Raw genomic sequence first — 12,918 nt, 5'->3', positions numbered from 1 at the left:
AAATATCCCTTGCCAATCCATCTCATGAGAGCAGGGAAACACTGCATGGTTCAAAATCAGAAAAGGAGTGTGCCAGGGATGCATTCTGTCTCCATACTTTTTCAATCTATATGAAGAACAGATAATTTGGGAAGCAGGGCTTTATGAGGAGAAATGTGGCATCAGGATTGGAGAAAGACTTGTCAATAACCTATGTTATGCCGATGACACAACCTTGCTTGCTGAAACTGAAGAAGACCTGAAGTAATTGCTGCAGAAAATCAAGGACTATAACCTTCCATATGGATTGAAGCTCAACATCAAGAAGACAAAAATTCTCCCCACTGGGCCAATTGGCAGCACCATAGTAGATTGAGGTTAACAATTGCAGCTTGCTCAGCTCCATAAACAATTCTATTAACACCAACAATCAGGAAATCAAAAGATGAACTACATTGGGAAAATTTGCTGTCAGAGACTTCTCCAGAGTACTGAAAGGCAGTGATATCAGTCTAGAGACTAAGGTGCACCTATTCCAGGCCATGGTCTAAGCAATTACTTGCTATGCATCAGAGAGCTGCACAATAACTAAGGATGACAGAAGAAGAAATGATGCCTTCAAATTGTGGTTCTGGAGAATCCTGAACATACCATGGACTGGCAAGTAAACAAATAGGTCTGTCTTAGAGAGGGTGAAACCAAGTTTCTCCTTGAAGGCTAAGATTTTGAAACTCCATCTCACATACCTTGGGCACATAGCCAGGAGAGACCAGTCCTTAGAGAAGGACATCATGCTCAGAAGGGTGGAAGAACAGCATAGGAGAGGAAGACAGACTTCCAATGAGATGGAGTGATACAGCAACTGGAACAATGGTTGGTGTTGGAATTAGTGAGTCTGACTAAGCACAGGGCAGGATTCAGAGCTGCTGTACATACGGTTGCAGGTGACTCGACAGCATACAACAACAACAACAACATCTCAGCTGCAAAGCTTGTGAGGAAACAAGTTCCTTCACCAATTACTGTTAGGAATTGAAATCTGTACATTCTTGCTCTAAAATCCAATAGTATGTACAAGAAGCGTTAGAAATAAATTTAGCTTTGATGTGAGAATCTCACTTCTAGAAATTTACTATAAGAAAATAATAGGACAAGTGTATCATTAATTGCTATTGAGATGGTTGTGACTCATGACAACCTTATGTATAGTGGAATAGTACTCTCACAATCCACATAGTAGTTGCTTTATTTTAGCCCATTGTTGCATCCACCAGAAGGTTTCCCTTCTACTCACTGACTCTCACCTTTCCAAACAAGATACTTTTTTCCTAGGGGTTTATCTTTTCTAATCAATGTGCCCAATGCACATGAGAAGATTCTGACTTATAAGGAGCTCTGGACTTCCTCCAAGACTGATTGGTTGGCTCTTTGGTCCACATTTTATGTCATTTTCTTCATCAACATTTCCACTGAAGTATTTAATTATCTTTTGAGAATTATCTTTTTTTTCCATTGATACATATCATTCATACACATAACTGTAGGCAAAGACAGAAAGGTATAACTTTAAGACGTTTTGCTTATGAAATGGCTTTGGAGGAGTAACATTTTGCCTGGCACCCTTTTCCTGAGTGGAGGGACAAGCACTTTTGTACATCTCATAGATTTCCTACTACACATCTTTATGCTTGGGAAAAGGAGTAACGTGTTTAGTTGATGGCAGCGTCTCTTCCCCAATTCTATCTTGTGCCAAATTTTATGGGGACCCCTCCCTCTAGAGCGGAAAGTCTGTGATTCTGCAGAAAGCTCTGCTTAATTCCTATGATAGGAATCTCAATGGGCTGCACATGTGATCCCTGCTACTCAATCAATCTTTTATCAGAAAGAAGGCTGTCATTTTCCCGACTGTTTTCCTTTGAATTGGTCCTTTTAGACACATCAAGACACAGGGGAAATTATATATATTTGTGCTATAAATTTATATATATAAATTATATATATTATGTTCTATCGAGGTGCTTGCAACTCATAGTGACCCTATGTACAACAGCTTGAAACCCTGCCCTATCCTAAGCCAATAGCAGACACACCTGCCCCATTACTCCAGTCACTGCATCAATCTATCTCATCCAGGGTCTTCTTTTCCTGCACCATCACTCCAATCTTCCAGGCATGATGTTCTTCTCCAAGGACCAGTCCCTCTAGGCAACATGCCCAACCTAGGCGAGACAAAGCTTCAAAATCCTTGCTTCCAAGGAGCAATTTCGTTTCACCCTCCCCAGGAGGCAGCTCGGAATGACAAAGCAAAATACTACAATGAAATGTGCGAGGAGCTAGAGTCAGAAAATCAAAAGGGCCGAACTCGCTCAGCATTTCTTAAGCTCAAGGAACTGAAGAACAAATTCAAACCTAGAGTTGCTGGAATCATGGATGCTTTGGGCAGAACATTAAATAATCCAGGAAGTATTAAAGGAAGATGGAAGGAATATACTGAGTCATCGTATAGAAAGGAAATAGCAGATACAGAAGAATTTAATGAAATAACATACAAGCAAGAGCCTATGGTGATGAGGGAGGAAGTTCAAGCTGCTTTGAAGGAAATAGCAAAAAAATAAGGCCCCAGGAATAGATGGTATACCAATTGAAGTATTTCAGATAACAGTTGTTTGCCCTGGATGTGCTCACCAAGTTGTGCCAAGAAATCTGTAGAACAACCACTTGGCCAACTGACTGGAAGAGATCTATATTTGTTCCCATTCCAAAGAAAGGTGACCCAACTGAGTGTGGAAACTACGGAACAGTGTCATTAATTTCACATGCAAGCAAGATTCTACTGAAGATCATCCAAAAACAATTAGACCAGCACATCAGCAGAGAATTGCCAGAAGTCCAGCCTGGGTTTAGAAGGGGTCGTGGTACTAGTGATATTGTTGCTGATGTTAGATGGATCTTGGCTGAAAGCAGAGAATACCAGAAGAATGTCTATCTGTGTTTCATTGATTATGCAAAGGCATTTGACTGTGTGGATCATAACAAACTGTGGCTGACTCTGAGAAGAATGGGAATCCCAGAACATTTAATTGTGCTAATGCGAAACCTATACTTGGACCAAAAGGCAGGGTAACACTGCATGGTTCAAAATTGGGAAGGGTGTACACCAGGGATGCATCCTGTCTCCATACCTTTTCAACATGTATGCAGAGCAGATTATCCAAGAGGCTGGGCTCTATGAGGAGAATTGTGGCATCAGGATTGGTGGAAGATCTGTTAACAATCTGCGTTATGCAGATGACATAACCCTGCTTGCTGAAACTGAGGAGGACCTCATGCGCTTGCTGCGGAGGGTCAAGGACTGCAGCCTTCAATGTGGACTGAAGCTCAATGTCAAGAAGACAAAGATTCTCACCACTGGACCAATTGGCAGCGTCAGGATGGATGGCGAAGAGATTGAGATTGTTCACAGCCTCAGGTTGCTCGGCTCCATAGTCAACACTCTTGGCACCAGCAGTCAGGAAATCAAAAAGCGTATCGCGATGGGAAAGTCTGCTGTTAGGGACCTCTCTAAAGTACTCAGGAGCAACAGTGTCTCTCTGGAGACTAAGGTGTGCCTGGCAGGCCATGGTATTTGCAATCGCTTGTTATGCATCAGAGAGTTGGACAATGACTAGGGAGGACAGAAGGAGAGAGGATGCTTTTGAGCTATGGTGCTGGAGAAGGGTACTGAATGTACCCTGGACTGCCAGGAAAACAAACAGATTTATCTTGGAGAGGATTAAACCAAGCTACTCCTTGGAGGCAAGGATTCTGGGGCTTCGTCTGACATACTTTGGACATGTTGCCAGGAGGGACGGGTCCTTGGAGAGGGACATCATGCTTGGGAGGGTTGAGGGACAACGCAGGAGGGGAAGACCCTCTATGAGATGGATTGATTTGGTGACCGGGGTAATCGGGATGGGTGTGTCAGAGTCGGTGCGTTTGGTGCAGGACAGAGCAGGGTTTAGGGCTGTTGTGCATAGGGTCGGTATGAGTCGGAAGCAACTCGACGGCAGATAACAACAACAACAACATATTTATAAATTGGAAGGAGGAGTGGCATCCACTTCCATAATAGCTTGCCTCCGGAAATCCTATGAACCTGGAGAGAGGATGAGAGACACCCAAGCGTCGAGGACTCTCCTTCATAGGGTCGCTATGAGTCGCCTGCGACTCGACAGCACATAACAACAACAACATAGTTACAAAGATAAACATCATTTTGGGCAGGGCGCTGCTATGCATAGGGTGACTAGGAATCACAGAGGACTCAATAGCAGCTCAATAACAACTGCCATAAAACTGCACATAAAAAAGAGTTCAATACATTTTGCCTCTGTGTAGGCTGTATTTAAAGGGCCCTGGTGGGTGGCAACAGTTTAACATTTAGTTCCTGACTGAAAAATTGATTGTTAAAATCAAGTAAGTAAGCTATATAGTAGAAAGACCTGGTTCTGTAAGGAATGACAGGCAAGAAAACCCTATGGGGCCATGCTGGCACATGGACTCAACAGTACTCAATAACAATAGGTTGTATGTGCTCTTTAAGGTGATGAGTGGTTGTTTTGTATCTTTATTTTGACATTAGTTTCTTTAGTGAGAGGATTAATGTCTTGGTTCTTTGGTGAGAGGTCTAGAATCAGTTTAATTTTTCAAGACTCCTTCACAGGGCTAGAGCCTTGAGGAATCTGTGACTACCAATCCTTTCTTTGCAGAGCCTCAGCTGGTCAGAAAGGGACTCACCTTTGGGCTCCACTGAAGCCATATTTGTCTTGTTCCTCTGTTGCATCATTCCATATCCTTCTCTGGAGATAGAAGTTTAATCTGAAGAGAATAAGTGCCTTAGAAATACCAGGGCAGTTAAAGGTTAGGAGAGTTTTTTCCACTCATAGAATAGAGCGACCGGCAAGTCACAGAGATACCCAAATCATAATCACTTGCAATGGTTCCTGCGAAATGGAATTTTCCATCCAGATAACACTTCCCTCTTTAGGAAGTACCCTATGCTATCTTTAGAAATAATTTTTAATGGACATCTTCCTGAGGAATCATCAATTTCTTTCAACATTTTCTTGATGACTCAGTGTTATCCATGTAAAGAACATATTTTATTGTGCTGTAAAATGGTAATGTTTCCACACAGCTCCTGTTTGCATAACTTTCAAAGTTATGTCTGTGTTTTTGAGTATGTCAGCTTGCCTGATTGAAAACTGTTCCTTCTGATGATCAGTGTATTCTAGATCTTCTGAGACACCATGCTATGGCCTCATAGTGTTTGACCATTTGCTTGAGAATGGATCTCATTAACAAAAAAATACAGCTTCCAGATGGTGTTGGTGAGAAATCTCTCTGTCGTCTTAAAGCCATTTCCATTTGTTTTTGAGTGTGCTGCTGGGCGGTGCTGGCAACTATAGTTGTAGTGATCTGAAATCTGACCTCTGGCTGAATAAACTATTAATGTATTTTCTAACAGAATTTCTATAGTTAGCACATTTTAAAGCTATATTAAAGCTTACATTTTCCTTCACAAATAGGCTTCACTAAAAACCTTTTGCATTTGGAATTTTAAAAGATATGGCTTGAACAAATATTGTCACTTTTCTGATCCTGTTCACAACGCAATTCTTCTCCAATTCAGATCTGCTCTGAGATGGTCTGACTAGACACTTGCAATCTATTTCTCAGAGAATTCCAAAGAGATAGTTGAATGATTATGCAATCAACCATTTCATAACTATATTGACTTTAGTTAAAAAAACAAACTCTTTTATTGGCTTTCTATTTTTTAAATATAAAACTCAATTTCTTTAGTGTTGTATTAACCCATTTATTGCTGCCTAAAAATCATCCCTGAATGAAATTATTGAAAGGAAAAAAAACCTTTTTTTTTTACCATGCTTCATAATCCTTTGGGTCAGATGGGTTATTCTTTAGGCCTGGGATAATTTGGTTAGAGCTGTTCTTTGGTGCAGTTGAATTGAGCACAACTAATAGTGACCCTATGAACAGCCAGCCTGAACTCTATCCTATCCAGTACCATCTTCACCATGTCTGACACTAAAGCTCACTGCTGAAGTCACTGTGTGTCAACCCATCTCTTTGGAAGTTTTCCTCTCTTGTGATGACCCTCCACCTTTCTAACTATGATAAAACCGACCTATAGCTGACCCTCCAGCAGGTTTGCAAAGGCAGTTAATTTCATGGGAGGAGATTGCTCGTCCTTCTCCCACAGAGTAGCTGGTGGATTTGAACCATTTGGATTCAGGATTGAAATTCAATTTCTTACCACTCTGCCACCAGAGCTCACAGAATAAGACAATTATTGTAAAAATAGAAGGATGACTAGCAGGATGTATACAAGGGTCCAAAGGTGGAAGTGGAGGGAATAGGGGAACTGAGGGCTGTGTGAAATAACGGATTTCAGAGTTTGTTGGGAAGAGGGGCTGAAGAAACTAGGAAAAACTCAGTGGGGAACTGAATATTGAATATACCATGGACTGCTAGGAGAGAAAAAAACAGGTTCATCTGGGAGAGGGTGAAACCAGGCTGTTCCTTCTGACATACTTTAGGCATGTTGCAAGGAGGGACCACTTCTTGGAGAGGGGCATCATACTGGAAGACTGGAGGAACAATACAAGACAGAAATACCCTGGATGAGGTGGATTGACTCAGTCACTGGGATAATGCAGGTTGATGTGTCAGGGACAGTGAGTTTGGCTCAAGATAGAGCAGGGTTCAGAGCTGTTGTCATGAGCCATGTTGCTATGAGTCACAAGCAACTCAATGACACATAACAATAATAACAGTGGGCGTAGATGAATGGTGATTGTTTTTATAAAATGCAGTGTATGGGAATAATTATATGAAACAGTGAATGAAGACATGTAAAACACAATGTATATGAATTGTGTATGCAAACCAATATAAAAATATATGTAAAAAGACAATTTCAAGACACATCCTAAAATTTATGTTATAGGTGATAGAATATTACTTGTACGCATATAAGGAAGACATGTTAATATCACTATTATTCAAATATATGCACCAACAACTAAAGCTAAAGAGAAGGAAATTGAATATTTATACCAACTTTTGAAGTCTGAAATTGACCAAACATGCAATCATGATTCAACGAACTTGGATAAATTAGGGTGGTCCAGGCTTTGCATCATGTTCACCTTAGTCAGAAATGTCTTCTGGGCCTGCTCATCACACCAGATTAATGCTTTCATAACTATCGCTTTGCCTATAGCTTTCTGGGTCACCTTGATGACTTATTTGAGGAAGTACTTCCCCATGAACTCCCTGTGGATGAGGTTGCATGTCTGAAGATCTGCTATGAGTATCAGCTGGAACAGTGGAGCAATATATTGAGAACAGATGAGCTTCTGACAGGGTAGCAGAGCTCCTTTGGGGAGCAGGGACCATGGGGCTTGAAGAAACTGTTACTGCACCTCAGGGAGGGTCTTCTTAATGTCCCCTCCAGCTTCTCCTGGATGTCTAGGGTACTGAAGTTGAGTGTGTGATCAGCAATCTGCATGTGTGGGGAGAGCCTTGCATCCAGCTGCAGCTGGTCCAGGAGCTGGGAGACCGAGCTCAATCAACAGCTGAAGGGTCTGACTCGTTTGGTTAGTTGAATCCTTCACCTCCTCTACCTGTAATGCATGAACAGGAGTCCCACCGATCTCCGGCTGCAGTCCCCAGGGTGGATGGCATTGCAGTAGTTGGTCCTGCAATGCAACTGACTGACCTTTACTTGAACTATGGTGGTCTACTTGGAGCAAGCGCTCTTCATAGATACAGAAGCCTCATTTGGCCCCGGTGTTGGCTGCATGGAGGGGAGCATGACAGAGTGCAACAGCCACTCCTGTGTGGACTCTGTGGAAAGCCTCTCAAGTATGGGTGCCAGCACCACCCCATTATGACAGTTTCCACGGCAGAAGGGAGTGTGCTGTAACAGTGCACATACATCCCCATCTTCAGCGATCAACTTGGAGCTAATCTTACAGGGAAACAATTCTGGGTGATACTTGAAATCACCAGTCACATCATGGGCCCTGTTACCAGCAGGGAACAGCCATGGCAGAACTCCCTAAACTTCCCCCAGTAGTCCTTGTTGCAGTAGAGCTTCCCATTCTTCTCATAGTACCGATTGGTGAAGGAATCCAAGACTCTGAACACCAAAAGGGATCCCTAGAAGTGAAGAATACAGGGATAGACAAGTAACTCTATTTCTTCCCACACTAGAATAACAGATTCAGCTGCAAACTAGACTGAGAGAGCCTCACACTGGCCTCCCAAAGCCACTATGACAGGCCTGAGGTTGTTGGCACCTCTTGCTGTGGGCAGTCTACCCAGTGCTTACCTCTCCCGCTCACTTCTCCAGTGCCACCACAGCACTGAGAAGACTCTGGGAAATTCAGCCTCCAATAGATGCCCACAAGGGCTCATAGCTGGGGTAGCTTCTCCCCAATTCTCCACAGCCTGAGCAACCTCTCAGGAGCGACTCTGAGCTAGGATAGCTCTTCTCAGCCTAGGACACACACACACACACACACACACACACACACAGAGAGAGAGAGAGAGAGAGAGACAGACAGACATTCTTGGGCATGAACCAGCTACTAACTCAGAAAGAAACACTACTGTGAAGTTTACAAATATATTTTTTAAAAATACAAAAGATGATTTTACACACAGACATCAGGTGAGTTGCATAATAATCAGATTGACAGTATCTGTGGAAATAATAGTTGGAGTGCAACCAGTTGCTGGCTATGGAACAGACCACTCATGTGCAAGTTCAACTTGAACCTAAAGAAAAGGAAAATAAATCCACAAGAACCAAAATTTAACCTTGAGTCTATCCAACCAGAATTTAACAGTTATCTTCGGAAAGGAGACACTGAACACTAATTATTAAGACCAGATGAGTTATGGGATGATATCAAAGATGTCATCTAAGAAGAGAGAAATAGTCATTACAAAGGCAGAGGAGGAAGAAAAGACAAAATTAGATGTTAAAAGAGACTTCAAAAATTGCACTTGAGCATCAATAAGGCAAAACAAACAGAAGAAATGCTGACGTAAAAAATGAACAGAAGATTTCAAAGTACACCTCCAAAAGACAAAGTATTATAATGGAGTGTACAAAGAGTTATAGTTGGAGAATGAAAGAACTCACTCAGCATTTCTAAAATGGAAAGATCTGAAAAACAAATACAAGCATTGATAGATGTTGTTGTTGTTATGTGCCATCAAGTCACTTGCGACTCATAGCAACCCTATGTACAACAGCCCTAAACTCTGCTTTGTCATGTGCGCGCTGACTCCAATAGACCCATCCCGATTACCCCAGTCACTGAATCAATCCACCTCATAGAGGGCCTTCCCCTCCTGTGCTGTCCCTCCACCCTCCCAAGCATGATGTCCCTCTCCAAGGACCGGTCTCTCCTTACAACATGTCCAAAGTATGTTAGATGGAGCCTCAGAATCTTGCCTCCAAGGAGCCTCCCGGTTTAACCCTTTCCAGGACAAATCTGTTTGTTTTCCTAGCAGTCCATGGTACCCTCAATACTCTTCTCCAGCACCACAGCTCAAAGGCATCAATTATCCTTCTATCCTGCCAGTCACTGTCCAACTCCCTGATGTATAACAAGTGATAGCAAAGACCATGGCCTGTATCAGATGCACCTTAGTCTCCAGAGAGACACCATTGCTCTTCAGTACTTTGGAGAGGTCCCTAACAGCAGACTCTCCCATCGCTTTATGTCTTTTAATGGACTCAGTGACAGAAATGGAGGTGGAGAGAGAATGAATTTTGCACAATCAATGACTTATTCGTTGCAAATATTATTTGGGGTTTTTTTTGAGGCACGGACGGGGTGCAAATACATTTTTTAAGAGACATAAACGCATGTTATATACATGGTATTCACCTGATGGTATGCATAGGAATCAGAGCAACTACATCTGCAGAAAGACCAGCTGGAGAAGCTCAATATCAGCTGTGAAAACTAGGCCAGGAGCTGATTGTGGAACAGATCACCAACTACTCATATACAAGTTCAAGCTGAAGCTGAGGAAAACTAAACCAAATCCACAGGAAAAATTGATAGATGCTATGGGCAAAACCTTGAATGATCTAGGAAGCATCAAAAGGAGATTAAAAGATGCAAAGCCATTCTTATTTTTTCCAAGCAAAATAGTAGATGGATAATTTATTTTTATTTCATGTATATGCCCCTCTAAACTACTAAAATGTAAGTTTTGTGAGTGCAGGGATGGTGTTTAATTAATCACTATATCCTCAGCTTATAACATAATGACTGTTATTGCTGTTATATACCATCCACTCAAAACTTACCCATAGCTTACTCTCCACTGAGTCTTCAGAAGTGGTAACTTATGTGGGAGGAGATTGCTCATCTTTATGCTGCAGAGCAGTTGGTGGACTTGAACTCTGTTCCTTTGGGTTGACAGTGTGAATGACCCCTTGTAAGAATTCCCTAATATAATTCCTAGAGCTTAATATATATTCGAATATTTATATATTGGAATGAGATGAAATATGATGAACAACAGATCTGAACCCTGTCTTATCCTGTGCCATCCTCATCTCCTCTGACATGCTTGAGCCCGTTGCTGTTGTCATTGTATCAATCCATTCTTGTTGAGTGATACTCCATCTTTCCAAGCATGATGCCCTTTTTTATGGAAGCAAATGAGTTCACTTTTGAGTAGACGACAAGACTTGGCCACCTATTAAGAATGTGACAGGAAAACCTGTGGGTCAGTAATGGAAAATCCTTCACATGGCGAAGTCATAAACATGTTCCTTGTTATGCTCTTCCAAAATGCTGATCTATGCTGTTCCAGAAGGCTGATCTAGGGTGTACCAATGTTAAACAACGCATATCCTGGGGGATGAGATATACTTGTAAACAACTGACAAGATCTGGGTTGAAACCATGATGGCTGTAGAAAAGAATTATGAGTATGTCTGTTTTCTAAAAAGAACTCCTAGAGTCACTCTAGAAATAAGTGTTCTGTTCTTTCTCAAGATAAACACTGGATACATTGCTACTTTGCTGGATAATAAAGTGCTTAGAATTGGCGAAGTTCTAAGACCCTTGCTCCCCATCTTTGTCTCTCTGTCTCTTTTTTCATAACCTGCCCAAACCCTCTTTCAGGCACACCCAGGTTTTTTAGCTGGACTCAACACTTTTTCAAGAATAAAATCTCCTCACAACCTGCCCAAAGTATGTGAGATGAAGTTTCATCATCCTTGTCTTCAAGGAGTACTCTGGCTGCATTTTTTTCTAAGATATACCTGTTTGTTCTTTTGGAAGTTCATGAGATATTCAGTAATCTTCACCAACACCACAACTCAAAGGCATCTATTCTTCTTCATCATCTATCATCTTTATTCATTGTCCAGCTCTCAGACACATAGCAAGTGATGGAAAAGACCATGGCTGGTATGATGGGCATCTTGGTTTTCAAACTTAACATCATTGCTTCTTAGAACTTTGGAGATGTTCTTGACAGTAGATTTTCCCGATGCAATACTTCTGATTTCTTGACTGCTGATATCAATGGTGTTGATTGTGAATTCAAGTAAGACAAAAGGTAGTTGATAACTTTAATCTTTTCTCCATCTATCCTGATGTTGACCATGAGCCCAGTGGTGAAAATTTTTGTTTTCTTGATGTTGAGATATAATTCATCCCAAAAGCTGTAGATCTTGATATTCTGTAACAAGTGTTTCAAGTCCTTTTCACTTTCAGCAAGAATGGTTATGTCATCTACAGTACTTGGGTCATTGTGGGTTCTGTCAATCCTGATACCTCTTCATAAAGTCCAGCTTCTCTAATTATTTGCTCAGGATACAGACTGCACAAATACTGACTGAGAAAGGATATAGAAACCTGATACACACCTTTTTTGATATAATATATACTTTAAACATTTATCCTATAGTATTTCCTTTGACTAGACCCAAACTACTAGCAAAACTTAATCTGTAACTATAATGGTTAAAGAGTGGAGGGAAGTGAGAGGCTTGCCCTTTAGTCACTTCTGAACTGAGACTTGTTAGGAAGCAGCAGCATTCTGTCTTATGGAAGCATGCCCCAACAGTGGTCCACAGTGGGTTTAGAGGGGTAAGAAGGAGCACTCACTGTGCAGGAGAAACAGCTGCTTAGTGGACGGACAGCTCAGGAGTGAATCCGTGGTGTTGTGCCAATGTCTTAAATGGAGGAAGTGGCCCTGGGAGCATCATTAAATGTTTTTAAAATAGTAATTAAGAAAATTCTTGCAATTTTTTTATCATAACATTTTCCCCTTCAAAGTTACATACTGCTTTTCAATTTTGACAAATGATGATAGTTATTGAAAGGCTTCAGGCTTTTTGTTTATAGATAGGGTCACTATGAGTCATGCTCAATGTTTGCATACTGTTGTTAGGTGCCATCTAGTGGACTCTGTGAACAAAAGCTCTGAACACAGCCCTATTTTTCATCTTCCTTACAATCTCCACCATGGCTGGGCCCTTTGTTGCAGTTGCTGTTTTAATCCATCACAATGACTATCTTCTTCTCTTTTGTTGACTTTTCACCTTTTCCAGCATGAAAGGCTGGCTGCTCCTGACAACAAGACCAAAATAAGTTTCCCATTCTTGTCTCTAAGGAGCACCCAAGCTGTACTTCCAGACTTACGTATTCCTGTGAAAGTCTAAGGTATATTCAGTACTGTTTGATAACACTCCACTTCAGAGGCACGACTTCTCTTCCAGTCTGCCTTATTCGCTATTATGCTGGCTGTTGTTATGTACTATTGAGTCAGAAGTGACTCAGTGACCATCCAGCAGGTTTTCAGAGGCAATAAATTGCATAGAAGATC

At 41.5% G+C, this 12,918-nt stretch overlaps 1 pseudogene; it reads right to left on the bottom strand.

The window, feature by feature from the left end:
* Nucleotides 1-2,109: 2,109 nt before the first annotated feature.
* Nucleotides 2,110-10,443, bottom strand: LOC102875395 (annotated as a pseudogene).
* Between the last annotated feature and the right edge of the window lie 2,475 nt (nt 10,444-12,918).

Source organism: Elephantulus edwardii, unplaced genomic scaffold (assembly GCF_000299155.1).
Source record: "Elephantulus edwardii isolate Elephantulus edwardi_28Jun2011 unplaced genomic scaffold, EleEdw1.0 scaffold00069, whole genome shotgun sequence".
NCBI classification, from domain to species: domain Eukaryota; kingdom Metazoa; phylum Chordata; class Mammalia; order Macroscelidea; family Macroscelididae; genus Elephantulus; species Elephantulus edwardii.
Note: the sequence above shows the minus strand (reverse complement) of the source record. Positions and strands in the feature narration are given on the sequence as shown.